This window comes from Felis catus, chromosome B2, assembly GCF_018350175.1.
Source record: "Felis catus isolate Fca126 chromosome B2, F.catus_Fca126_mat1.0, whole genome shotgun sequence".
NCBI lineage: Eukaryota > Metazoa > Chordata > Mammalia > Carnivora > Felidae > Felis > Felis catus.
Genome location: NC_058372.1, coordinates 94,888,630 through 94,902,002, shown reverse-complemented (window position 1 = coordinate 94,902,002; position 13,373 = coordinate 94,888,630). Strand labels below are relative to the sequence as shown.

The 13,373-nt window shown below is 41.8% G+C and overlaps 2 long non-coding RNA genes across 2 annotated transcripts in view; one reads left to right on the top strand and one right to left on the bottom strand.

Moving 5' to 3' along the window:
- The window catches only part of LOC123385494, a 440,186-nt gene that overhangs the window by 275,146 nt on the left and 151,667 nt on the right, over nt 1-13,373 (top strand). The window lies entirely within an intron of this gene.
- On the bottom strand, nt 1,666-4,191 carry LOC111560389. Its single transcript, XR_002742118.2, has 2 exons — nt 3,902-4,191; nt 1,666-1,950 (listed from the first exon to the last, which is right to left on the bottom strand). It is a non-coding gene; the product is annotated as an uncharacterized LOC111560389 (long non-coding RNA).

Here is a 13,373-nt window from a genome sequence, read left to right as displayed (position 1 = left end):
AGTTGAAGCAAGGCAATGATAGAATATTGGAGTGTAAACTGGGTGCAAAGGAAGAGTCAGAGGCCAGGAGAGGACTGTCCATCAACCATTTGTTGATTGCCTGCCCTTGGGCACTGAGTGCTTCTTGTGCCAGCAGTAATTCTGTGTTACACAGAGTCTTCTTCTAGGCTCCTGCTACCAGTGTCCTCTATATGCACAAACCAACGGGGTCCATGCTCCATTCCTCTGTATGGACTTTGTTGTTCAGCAGACAGTTTTCTCTCTCATAGAGGCTTTAATTAATTAATTTTTTTTTAATTTTTTTTTAACGTTTTTATTTTATTTTTGAGACAGAGAGAGACAGAGCATGAACGGGGGAGGGTCAGAGAGACAGGGGGACACAGAATCTGAAACAGGCTCCAGGCTCTGAGCTGTCAGCCCAGAGCCTGACGCGGGGCTCAAACTCACGGACCGTGAGATCATGACCTGAGCCGAAGTCGGACGCTTAACCGACCAAGCCACCCAGGCGCCCCTTAATTAATTTTAAATGTTTATTTATTTCTGAGAGAGAGAGAGAGCACAAATGGGGGAGAGGCAGAGGGAGAGGGAGACAGAGAATCCTAAGTGGGCTCTGCGCTGATAACGGTGAGCCTTTTGCGGGGCTCGATCTCAACGAACCATGAGATTATGACCTGAGCTGAAGTCAGATGTTCCACCGACTGAGCTGCCCAGGTGTCTTTGAATTTGTTTCTGGATTTTCAGTCTACAGAACCATGTTGAAACTCTGTTGAATTAATAAAGTTGTAGCTTGTAGTAGAGAATTAAAGAAATGAGAAATTTCCCGGCTTATATTTGTGTAACGTCTCCGTGATGCATCACAAAAAACCACCCTCCGTTTTCGCAGCTCAGAATCTGTGACAGTAATAATGATTTGAATTCAAAACTAAAATTGGATAATTTGGGGGTTGGAGAATAGAGGAAATGATGGATTGAATCAAAGACTTATATTCCTCAGAGGAAGCTGCAGGTGGGTAAAACAATTCATTTGAGTTTGGTTTTGAGGATTAAAAGGGGGAAATTCTTTTTCAGAGGCACTGAAAAATGTAAGCAGTATGTGATTCAAAGATGTCCACCATATGGATTTGAATGGATCAGCTTTCAGAGAACAGTGACATCAGAGAGCAATTCTCAACTTCTGAAGCCCTGTGAGCCCAGGAAGCTGGGGGAGCTTAAAATGCCCTGAAATTAATTTTCTTGCTTTTATGATTTTAGCCAGTGTTTTCATTTTAGTATTGATACCCAGAAGCAGTTTCTCAAAGGACCCATTTTTTTAATCGCATCAAATAAGCAAATGACACTATTCATTACTTGAATAGCTAGAACACAAATTTCAAAAATTGCTGAATTGTGTCAAGTTCAAATGACCAAGATCAGATTTACATACATTCAAGTCAACGAGGGGATTTACTCAAAATTATTACAACTTTGAAATGTGCCTTTAAATAAGCTGTAGAAGGAAACAGTGGTAAACACTGGAATTAAAAGTATGTAAATGTTTTACTTTGTTTCCATTTTTGTCCCTAAATTTCTTTGAGTTTTGATAATTCTTTGTTTGACTCAGTTTATCCATTTTTAGTTTTTATTATTAAATTCATAAGCTTCTTCCACATTCAGCACAAAAATGCAAAATCCTATGAACTTTTATTTACATGTGAATTTCTATCACCATCCCAGCAGGAAATTTTCACATTATCTGGTCCATTCATCTCAGTTGTCAAGAAGAAACCTCAGGCATTAAAAGGGAAAAAACATTTCTCAGGGACACAAAGTGATTTAGCGGCAGAAATGAGCGTCAACAACGACCACTGCTGGGTCCTCTAGTCCAGCACTTTCTCCCACCTCTCCTCTTTTTCCCACAGAGTATCTTCCTTAGATGTCTGGAATCTTCTGGGTTCTCCTTCTAGCCAGGACCTGATCAATGAGACAGAGATTGAAGTTCAAGTCAAATAGAAGAGGATCATGGTCACTATAGAGGTGCAGGATTTATCACAAATCAAAACCAAATTCAGATGAATTTTGTTTGAATTGGAACTTGTTTTTCAATTATTCACATTCCTCCTTTGCTTCATTAAAACAGTGAAAGGAAAAACCACTCATCAATCTAGAGTTTCATACTAGACTGGGATAAGGATTATCCTCATTGCCTTTCTATCACCTTTACAGATATTACGGGCCTTTGCTTGGTCAAAGTTCTGCATGAAAAAGGCTTTAAATTTGGGGGTCAATTTCCTTCTCATAAAAAATCATTAGTCATCTCCAATTACGTGCATAAATCATAGTGGATATTGTGGGGATACAAGGATGTATGGCATGGTCTCTGCACTGACTAAGCTTATAATAGAAATTTTAAGTTAAAAAAAATGTAACTTTACAATTCAAAAAACATTCCTAGGCTGCCAGTTAGTAACGGTTGCGTGTTCTTCTTTTTGCACTTACTGGAAGGAGAAATCCTAATAGTTTAGTGGGAAAAGGCATCATTGGGGTTTTCCGCCGGCCTTCTGGAAGGAAGCATGCGCTATTTCAGACAATACAATAACGTTCTTCCAGCAAGAAGGAACTAGTTCAGTGCCTAAAAGTGGTTCGAGGCAAAAGTTCCTGAGAGAAAGTAGTTTGGGCGAGACTTAAGTGGAATCCTAAGGGACAAGCTTCGTTTGTTGTTTCATAAGGCTGGAAGAAAGGGAAAACAAAAGCTTTTTCCCCCTCCCACTCTTCTCTGGACTTGCATTGGCGGGATGCCTGCGACTGACAGCTGACAGCGGCATTGCTTCCAGGGCTCTTGCCTGCCTTCTCTCATTTGGGGGCGTGTTGGGGGTGGTGGTGAGGTGACTCCTGCCAGTAGAATCCCCTAGGTATAATAAAATTATTTGCTGAAGTTTTTATTTATGTACATAAATTCTTACTTTCATAATGGTAAATGAAACTTTTATTCATGCATATGAAACGTTAACTTATGAATATATGATGCACCCTTTCCCCCAGCAAATGCCGGTAGGCCTTCATTGCTAGTGTGCCACCCTCCCCCAACCCAGCCCTGCCACTCCCTTCCCCCAGGTACCTCTCCCCATTCCTGTGTTTCCTCTGGGAAATTGGATTCTTTGGCCTCTCTCCATCATCGTGCCAACAGGAGTCCATTGGCCTCAGGAATTAGCAACCACCAGTCACACCTTGGCTGACAACAATCTGTTTTTCAGCCAGCTCAGCATATTAATTATAAAGGAATAGAAGCAGTCTAACCCAAGACCTCTAGAGGTAGGTGAAAGTCGCCATTGAATTTGTTAACGTAGAAACATAGTCATGAAAATAAGGACAAAGTTGAGGACATTCAAGAATAGGGTGACTTTAAAGACAGCTCAAGTGTTTAAACATGTATGTTAAGCTTTGTGGCAACTCTGTGAAGAGCTGAAGTTACTGTGGCCCTAGAGTTTTAGTCTGGTAAAGGATAACTGCAGTTATTTTAAAATAAAACGCTTCAGGGGCGCCTGGGTGGCTCATTAGGTTAGGCATCCGACTTTGGCTCAGGTCATGATCTTGGGCTCTGTGAATTCGAGCCCCACAACGGGCTCTGTGCCGACACTGCAGAGCCTGGAGCCTGTTTCAGATTCTGTGTCTCCCTCCCTCTCTCTCTGCCCCTCCCCCACTCACACTGTCTCTCTCTGTCTCTCAAAAATGAATAACTGTTTAAAAAAAATTTTTTTAAAGGATTATTGGAATGCTTCAGTTCCTTTCTCGTGATGATTTAGCAAGTTTGGCTCTTTGGAAAGGAATGTTTAGATCTGTGCCCCTTTTTACAAAGTGTTTCTTTTTCATTTGTAAAATATAAATAGAACCACTTAAGGACAATATAGAGGAGAATCAGTCTTACCAAGGTTTTCTGAGTTTGAAGTGTCTGTTTTTGCTGTGTTCTTTGGTCACGATGAGTGGAGGTGGGGCTTTCCTGGAAGCTATGTTGTGGAGAACTGGCCCAGACCTGGCCTTCCCCACTCACACCATGTGAGCAGACCCACGACCTCACCACCACCCTGCCTCAGGACAGCAACAGAAAGCACTGTCCGTGTCACAATAGTTCTATTTAAATCCCACCGGGAGAAACCCGACCTGAGAGTAATGGTTGGTGGAGTCAGTGGCAGACTTGTGCGTGTCTTTCCTTTCCTTTCCAGGGTCAATCCCTCATGTTTAAAGTAGGAGACTCTCAAAGTCAGGAAACTAGTCAGACGTCCAAACTATGCAGTGACGCTGAGGGCCCTGTGAACCGGAAACAGACATTTACAGTATCCCTTTCCAACTCAGTTGATTCCAAATATCTACCTCTGATGCTAAGGGGAGTGGGCTCTTGGCCCAAAGTCTAACCTGGGCAGAGGGAATGTACAGTTCACCAAGGTCACTTTTATTTTTCATTTTTACTGTTTAGAGGGGTGGTTGTATAATGTTGGCACTTTTACAAGAGGCTGGTAAAGGGAGAGGAAAAAGGAAAAAAAGTAAGACTGTTTTCAATTCATCAAACTGCTGCTGATTTCAGAATAATAAACACAAGTCTGTTTCCTTGATTATTTTATAAATAACAAATATTTGGGTAAGGAATTTGATAAGTGCACTAACTATAGGAATTATTTACTAAAATGATGCATCAGTAAAACAAACAAACAAACAAACAACAATTTCCAAAAAAAACCCTTGAGAGTATGTCTGTGAGAGTCTTCAGTCTGTTTCCCAAGGTTCTTAGTCATCATTTCCCTCATCTTTTGAACTTGATCAAAGCAACACGAGGGCCTCTGAGGGGAAAGATTGGTTCCATTATGCAAAAGGCAATAAGGTAGTGCCCTTCCCAGCAGTTAATAGACAGGAATGTTGTAAAATACTGTGTGGTTTTCAAATACCATGGCGGAAGTTTTCTGGTTTATAACCTTCCTAGTCATCCTGACTGGGCTCCTGGCCTTCTCAGGCATTGCTGACTGATTCCATGCAAAACCAAACTGGTGAAGCTGGAGACCTGCTGCCCTAAGTGGACCAGCAACTCTGCCTGGTGCTGAACTACAGTGGTCCTCAGAGCCACCCATCCTAGGCTTCTCCAGACCCCAGCCAAAAGTCTGGGATTTCCACAGCGCTGAGTTACCGTAAGAGCCTCCTGACTTAAGTCACTGACCCAAACACGCAGCAAATTGCATTTAAATGAGCAACTCAGGCCCTGAGGAAAATAGGAGGGAAAATATAAACTGTGGTCACTGCATTCTTCTGATATTTAAAAATTAAAATGGAAATACTTTGTCCATTTGGATTTCTGGGAAATTTAGGATGGGAAAATACTTCTGAGGGTCTTGTAAGTAGGGTATCACTTTTTTAATTGAATAATTACCAAGGGAAGAATAATGAAGTAATATTTTATTTGTTTATTTGTTCAACAAATACTGTTTTGAGCCCTGCATTGAGCTCCACACCAACAACGTGGAGCTGCTTGGGATTCTCTCTCTCCCTCTCTCTCTCTGCCTCTCCCCTACTTGGACTGTCTCTGTCTATCTCTCAAAATAAATAAATAAACTTTTAAAAATGGAAAACACATACCACTGGAATGATGGTTCTCTCAAGGTGAAGAGCCTCCTTACTATGGGTAAAGGGAAACACAAATGAACCATCCACCTCCCAGAAATCTCCCATTTCTTAGGGCTAGTTTTTCAAATTAGAACCCCAAGAAGTTACAGATCACCAAAGCCCATACCCTGACTATGCTCTGTCTGGTGATTCCAGAGTCCTTGGGTCCCTGGAGACCAGCTCAGTGCTGTTTGTCGGTGGGAGGGGGGATTCTCTCTGCTTCTGAAGCATAAAATTTCTTGGTGAAGGAATCTGACTCCAGCCATGCGGCAGGGATCCCATAGCCCTCCAAGACAGGATTAGATGGTTTGGGTTTCTGAATGCCTCCTTAATCAAGCTTGTGAAATTAGTCCCTCATTTAAATCAAGAAATTATCAGCTTTTAACCACATTTGTCTCAGGGTCTTTGAGTTACTTGATATATATCCTTAATCCAAATCACAGATTGTTCTAGGAGGCCCAAGGACTCAAATCGGCTTCAGTGTGGCACTGGAAGGCAGATGACTCTATTTGTCCAGTTTGTAACAAGCCAAAGAGGGACAGGAATGTCTAGCAGCTCAGAAAAGGACAGGTAATGACAGATGGGCCATGAACAGACTAGGAGAGACTCCCAGGCAACAGTCTTGTTTTCATGATGGATTCTTTTCAAATGACAGTTCCATGTTACACACAAACTTAATTCATTTGCCCAAGAAAATAGATTGGATTTAGAAAACGTTTTTCTTTTCAGTGGCTCAAAGAAAACACACTGTTGCATCTAAGACTAGTTATGTTGGAAACTCTGTCCATGAGAGCCTGATATCCTGCTAACTATTTAAGTGGAGGCCAGAATAGCTTTCAAACTTTGATAAACCATGTTATCCTTATACAATACCTTTCGTTTGAGCACTTATTCTCCCAGTATTTCTGCAGGGGTATAGATAATTTATGGCTTATTTTATGGGTAGAGAGACTGAAATGGCTAACCTTTAACAGGTTGTGTTTTCTCAGAGTTACCCAGTAGGTAATTAGTAGATTTAAGAAAACAATCCAAGACTGCAAATTCCCAGTTTCTTGGCCTTTCTGCTTAGACCTTTATACTTTAGATCCTAAATGCAATGCCATAAGAATGTAAGAAACCCTGTATTAAGGACCCAGTGGGCCGTTGCCTTATGCCTTATTACCGTCACAGGACATTTTGATAGGGAGCTTGATAGTTACTGTGTATGATTTTCTTTCAAAGTTCATACCGCTCTTAAAGCAAGGCAAGAGGGACTCTTGCCCTGGTCCCTTAGCTTTAGAGGATACCACATCCATATACTACAAATACCCATGTTTATTAAGCAACATATAAGTGCTTGGTGCTGGTACAACACAGCCAACACCCCTAAATACCTGCTCTGATGATTAACACTGCTCCCAGGGAGACTGGGTCCCAGGCCCCAGGGAAACACTCTTGCACTTCTCTTGCTCTGTGTCCCTCAGGACAAAAGGACTGACCAAATGCCATCCAGGCTGATGGGCTGTGCCACTGCTGACATCAGAGATGGGCACTGCTTTGGAATATGGAAGGTATAGGTGGCAAAAGCCCTTGGGTATAAGAAAAGACAAAGACAAATTAATTTAGTCAAGTCCTTCCTTTCAGATTGCAACATCAAATACAACTTCCTGGTAGCACTGAGCTCCCATTTTCTTGCTCCTTTATGGGTTCCAATTGGTGATTCTGGAATAGGAGTTAGTGTAATATTCACCATAGTTGCAGATGGTAGCTGAGGATTTTGCAATCCTAGACACTTTTGTATTACTCTTAAATTTGTACATCGATAGGGCTAAATATACCGCTTGGGAATCATGATATTGATTCTTTCCTGGAACATAAATATTAAAGCATATATAATACAGACCTCAATTCGTACAGTAGACCCCATAAATACTCTGTGTAGACCCGTTCACAGGTTATTATTATCTTACCGTGGAGCCTTGGTCTGGTTGTAACTTCTCTGAGTTTCTGTTTCCCCGTTTGTAAAAGAAAAATGTTGGGCTAGATGCTCTCTAAAGTCTCTTACAGCCCTAAAAATTATTTTTTTTTAATTTTTTTTAATGTTTTATTTATTTTTGAGACAGAGAGAGACAGAGCATGAATGGGGGAGGGGCAGAGAGAGAGGGAGACACAGAATCGGAAGCAGGCTCCAGGCTCTGAGCCATCAGCCCAGAGCCTGACGCGGGGCTCGAACTCACGAGCTGCGAGATCGTGACCTGAGCCGAAGTCGGACGCTCAACCGACTGAGCCACCCAGGCGCCCCTATTTTTTAAATTATTCTACTTATTCATAAATATATATATGCTACCAACAAAACTTAAACAGTCTTGGGGCGCCTGGATGGCTCAGTCAGTTAAGCGTCTGACTTTGGCTCGGGTCATGATCTCACAGTTCATGAGTTCGAGTCCCATGTCAGGCTCTGTGCTGACAGCGTGGAGGCTGGAGCCTGCTTCGGATTCTGTGTCTCCCTCTCTCTCTGCCCCTCCCCCCCTCAAACTCTGTCTCTCTCTGTCTCTCAAACATAAATAAACATTAAAAAAAAAAAAACTTAAACAATCTTATAAAAAACCTACCGTAAACTTTATATAACCCTTGCAAACCTTGTATAAAAATATAAGCCCTTCTTATTATTCATTTTTCCTTTTCCACCTTATTCATTCATTCATTCATTCATCAGGCATTTATAGGGTATCAAATATATGATAAATATGGTGCTATACTTCGGGGGAGAACACAATAGCGACTAAGTCACAGTTCATGTGTTCAAGCAGCTCAGAGGCCAGAAGACACACAACGAGCCTAGTAGGTTGTAATAAGGTCAGTGCCATGAGGGCTGGGCCTGTAGAAGGAGACAGCCCACAGAGCAGTGGGTCCCTTATCCACCCTTATCTGGGTCAGAGAAGGATCTTTGGAGGAGACAGTATATGAGTTGAATCTTAATGAATGAACAATAGTCACCCCAGTCAAGAGAACGAGGAGAACACCGTGGTAGAGAGGGCAACACGACAAGGCACAGAGACGAGAGGGAATGAGGAGCGTGAGGAAGGCATGTGTTGGCAGAGTGTCCAGTGTGAGGCATGGCCACGTGAGGCGGGGCCCGGAGCAGCAGGCAGGCAACTTAGATGGACTTTATTCTGTCGGCGATGGGAAAATTTCAAAAGATTATAAATAGGGGAATGACCTAATAGATTTAGGTGATAGATGGATCACATTTTGACAGTGGTCTAGAGGAAAAATAAATTAGCGGAGGCCAGATTAAAATCAGAGGAACAAGTTGGGGGCTGCAGGCATAATCCAGGTGAGAGCTTCTCGAGGTCCAGGGTGGGACAGTGATGTACAAGCGGAGAAGTGGGGGCAGGACTGGAATCAGATTTTGGAGAACGGCGTGGATCCAGTTAGGTAACAACCAAGTTTGGAGTGCCCACGCCTACATTGGTCCGTTCGATTCTCTGGCATGAATAACTGGGGAAGAACTTTCCCTGTTCCGTGTTCCCAGAGTTGTATCTTTAAGATTGTCATTGCCACTTATTATTTCACATTAGGGAAGTTGAAAGAGAGACTTGGACTCCTTGCATTCCTAGAGGCTCTTTCACTGATTCTCATCAGCTTTGGAAGCCGGGAGCAACACATTTCCAGCCTCACTTTGTTGTGCTTTCTCGATGCTAAAAGTGCTCTTGGGGAGGGGAGGCTAGCACCATGAAACAGGACTCATGCCATCTACCACATAGGTTTTCAGTTTTCAACAGAGAGAGAGTCTGTTCACAGCCAGGCACAACAAGCCATCACTTTAACTTAGGCATCTGCAAGTCTCTGTGCCAATGAGTCAGAAGCAGAAGGTTGGTTTTTCCTTATGAAAGGCAGATGCCTTTAAAACTCAGGGGGGGCAAATTTTTAGCACAGCAAGTGGGGTGAGATTGCCCCAAGTTCCCCGGAAACCCCCGAAAGCAGTGATAAGATGTGGCCAGCTCAGAAGGCAAATATTCCACCAAGGAACCAGCAGTTGCCCCTGGGAAGCTCCAGAGGGGAGGAAGGCTCTGGTCCCCACTAGAGTTCTGATGTCCACACGGCATTTACAGGGCTCTGTGATTTACACAGATTTATATAAGATTGAAGGCACTTTATGAAATCCGTCCCTACAATTACATTTCCTAAGAATTACTGGGGATTAGAACATCACTATTCTCAAACACTCTGCCACATAGTTTTCTGTAAACAGTTTATACAGAAATAAAGGAGAGGGAATGATCGGTTGCCAGTTTATGTGAGCTTTTCCATACAGAGGTTCACTAAGGCCAATTCCTTCTGATTTATGTACCAACTGCCTGTAGCCAGCTGGACAACAGTCATCCTGACTCCTTACCACTTTTAGAACGTTTTAAAAGTAAGCCCTAATAAAAGGCTTCCTTTCTATTATCCCTGTCCTTTGGGATGAGGAAAATTCCCCACAGAAATTGTACACATTTTGCAAAAGCCATAAATTCTAGCAGTGACATTTTAATGTCCCAAAGTCAGTGCATAATAAATGGCTCCTGTTATAAGTTAGAGCCTTTCTGGGATGTGTTGACCTTTGAAGTCTCTCCAATAGATAAGTTTTGCTCTTATTTAGGGCTACCATATATTGGTTTTAATTTCTATTAACCACAAAACTATGATTAAAATTCTTCTCAAATAGGATTACTGGGTTTTTTTTTTAATAGCCTGATATGATGCTCAAATTCAGTGACAAGGATCACTTTGTTTTCCTAGCACTGAAGAATTAAAAACCAAAATCAAATTTGGTGAGGGGGCATATCACACAGTGAATATTCTGGAGCAATTGTAATGTGCATAAGAGTTCAAATACACACATTATTTAGTACTGTTACTTGGCTATTTCAGTACCCCCCACCGCCACACACACACAATTTTGAAATTTACTAAAGCAATATCCACTGAGAATTTTACTAAGGTTCTTTATTCATAATCTTACTGATTACTCAGAATCCACTTTCTGCTATCAAAGTTGGATTTTCTGTTCCTACAAAGATTGGGTATATTTTACACATTGCTGAGGGAAACTACAGCTCCTTCAAGGTCTGCTGACCTCTTTGACCTCCTTATTCCCTCTGCAGCCGGGTATGCACACTCCCCTGTTGACTCTGGAGCACCAAATGGCTCCTACACCCAGAAACAGAGCTCGGAGCTGCCTGGTGCCTACCAGAGGAAGGCCACATGGAGATCCTTTGGGATCTGTTGAGCACTTGGAGCTGAGGGGTAGTTTTTTTTCTCTGAGATTTTCTGACTGGAGCAGAAGACCCTCAGGGCTTCCATGTATAGAACATGTGTTGACAACATGCCAGGTAAAGTCCAGATATCAGTGGACCAGACAGACGTGGTCTCTTCCCACTGGAAGCGAGCTCTTGTAACTTAAGTTAAACACCATTTGGTACAACTGAGAGAAAATTCGACTACTAAATTTAAAAACGGAGACATGGAAGCTTATAGGGCGATTCCATTGGTGTGAAAAAAATAACACAGGAGTAAACAAGTACATATGCATACACTTGTATGTGCTTAAAAAGCATGACAAAGGCCAGAGTAATGCTGTAGAACGGAGAAGAGAAGGGAAACATTTTTTTAAATGTTTACTTGTTTCTGAGGAGGGTGGGGAGAAGCAGAGAAAGAGGGGGCAGAGGATCTGAAGCAGGCTTCATGCTGACAAACAGCAAGCCCAACTTGGGGTTCAAACTCATGAACCGTGAGATGGTCACCTGAGCCAAAGTCTGACGCTTAACCAAATGAGCCACCCAGGAGCCCCAAGAAGGGAAGCATTTTTATTTTCAATATATCTCTTATATTCTTGGCTTTTATTCTGTGTAAAATAATTTTAAAGAAATTTGTCTCAAACACCAAACATGGCGTCAAGGCATATCTTTATAAACAAACACGGAAAGGTGTGTTGTTGAATAGAATGAAAAAGCAACTTATAAGTGTATCAAGGAAGATTCCATTCTTGTAAACATGAGAGATAGGTGATAGATGGTAGATAGATAGATAGATAGATGATAGATAGATAGATAATTGGTGGGGAAACAACTGAGGATATAAAACAAATTGGTGTGGGAAGTTACCTCTAGGGGATCTACTCAAGGGGAAGGCCTCTCATTTTCTGTGTTGCATATTTCTGTGACATTTGACTACTTTTTCAGTGAGCATGAATTGATGGTCAGAAAAAAATGATCTTTTAAGTAAAAAATGTTGTGATATGTTTTATGCCAAACCACTTCAGCTAATTCCTTTTCATTTCAATAATAAAAATAACTTAGAGAATATTGGAGCAAAGAATGCTTTTTTTTTTTTTCTTAAGCGTAAACATTCTCTTTTCCCCTTGTAAGTCCTAAAGCAGAAAGGATTTCATATAATTGTTCAGCTCAGTTTGGAGCCAGTCCTTCTGTGGGGGTGTCATAGAGAAAGGCTTGGATGAGGTGCAGTCCGGCAGTGGAAATTTAGATCCGGTGCAGATCACTTGACCTTCCTCTGTGCCACCTTTCCACAGTCATACCCCTGGGAGAGGCTACTTCATCAGTCTGAGGGGCAAAAGGCCCTTTCTGTCTTTAACCCTTCAGCTTGACCTTGGACCCCAAAACCTTTGCTGTCTCAGAGGCCTCACTGAGATATAGTGAGCAGATTCAGTTTTCGTTTTATTTTCAGAGCACTCATTTGAAGCTTTTCATTTTGAATTGGCCTGAATCTGGGTTGTCAGACCCACACACAGCGGCAAGTTCTTACATGGTAGAGGTGGCCCAGGCTGGTTTGTCTGTACTTTCACTTCCCACCCAGATTCCTGAGTACAGACCAATGGGAGATTGCGTCAGATTCACCAAGGCAGACCAATTAGACAATCCTGAAATCCCCGTGATGACACAGCACGCATGAAAGCCTGTTTGTACCATATCGCATTGTTAAATTTAGATGCAGTCTGGCTATTTTACAGCAAGAGCTCTTGAAAAGAGGCAAAGAGAATGCAAAGAGATCAATCCAAGGATACAGAGAACCTGCCTGGGCTCGTTAGTCTTCACTTATTTTGTAATGCAGACAGACGAGGAGCTCATTCCAACCTCAGCCAGTTGCAACAGAAACATTGTTTCTGTGAAGTTAGTCTGGAGAAGGAAGGGCCTTCTAGGTGCTAGGAGCTGATGCCTGCCAAGCCCACACAAGATGCAAGTTGGGAAGGGTAATTGGTATCCTGAAAAACAAGAAGTCAGTTATCCACGAAATTGCTGACAAAATCATGTGAGTGCTTATAACAGGGCAAATAGCAAGACTATGAATAAAAGCAAGTATCTCTAAAGGGACCAAAATCAATAGTCAAAGTATAAGAGTACCAGGGACATCATTTATGTTATTAATGAAGTTTTTAGAACACACACATCAGATAGACCTTTTCATTCATTTGAAAAAATCAGACTTTGGGAATATGTTGTGGTCTCTAAGCTATGAAGTTTTAAATATGCCAACAAAGGCAACTTTATTCATTTAATACTACTTAGTGTTTTGGAGAATGTCATAGATTCTTTTTTCCAAATCAAGATGCAAAAAACTATCTGGGCATGTTAATCATCGTTTGCTTTTAGAAGAGCCAGACTTCTCGTGAGTCTTTCCAAATATTTATTTATGGAATAGACTTTCCATTGCTCTGTACTATGAGGCTTGAAAACAATAATCTAAGATACACTTAAAGCTCTTCACATGTT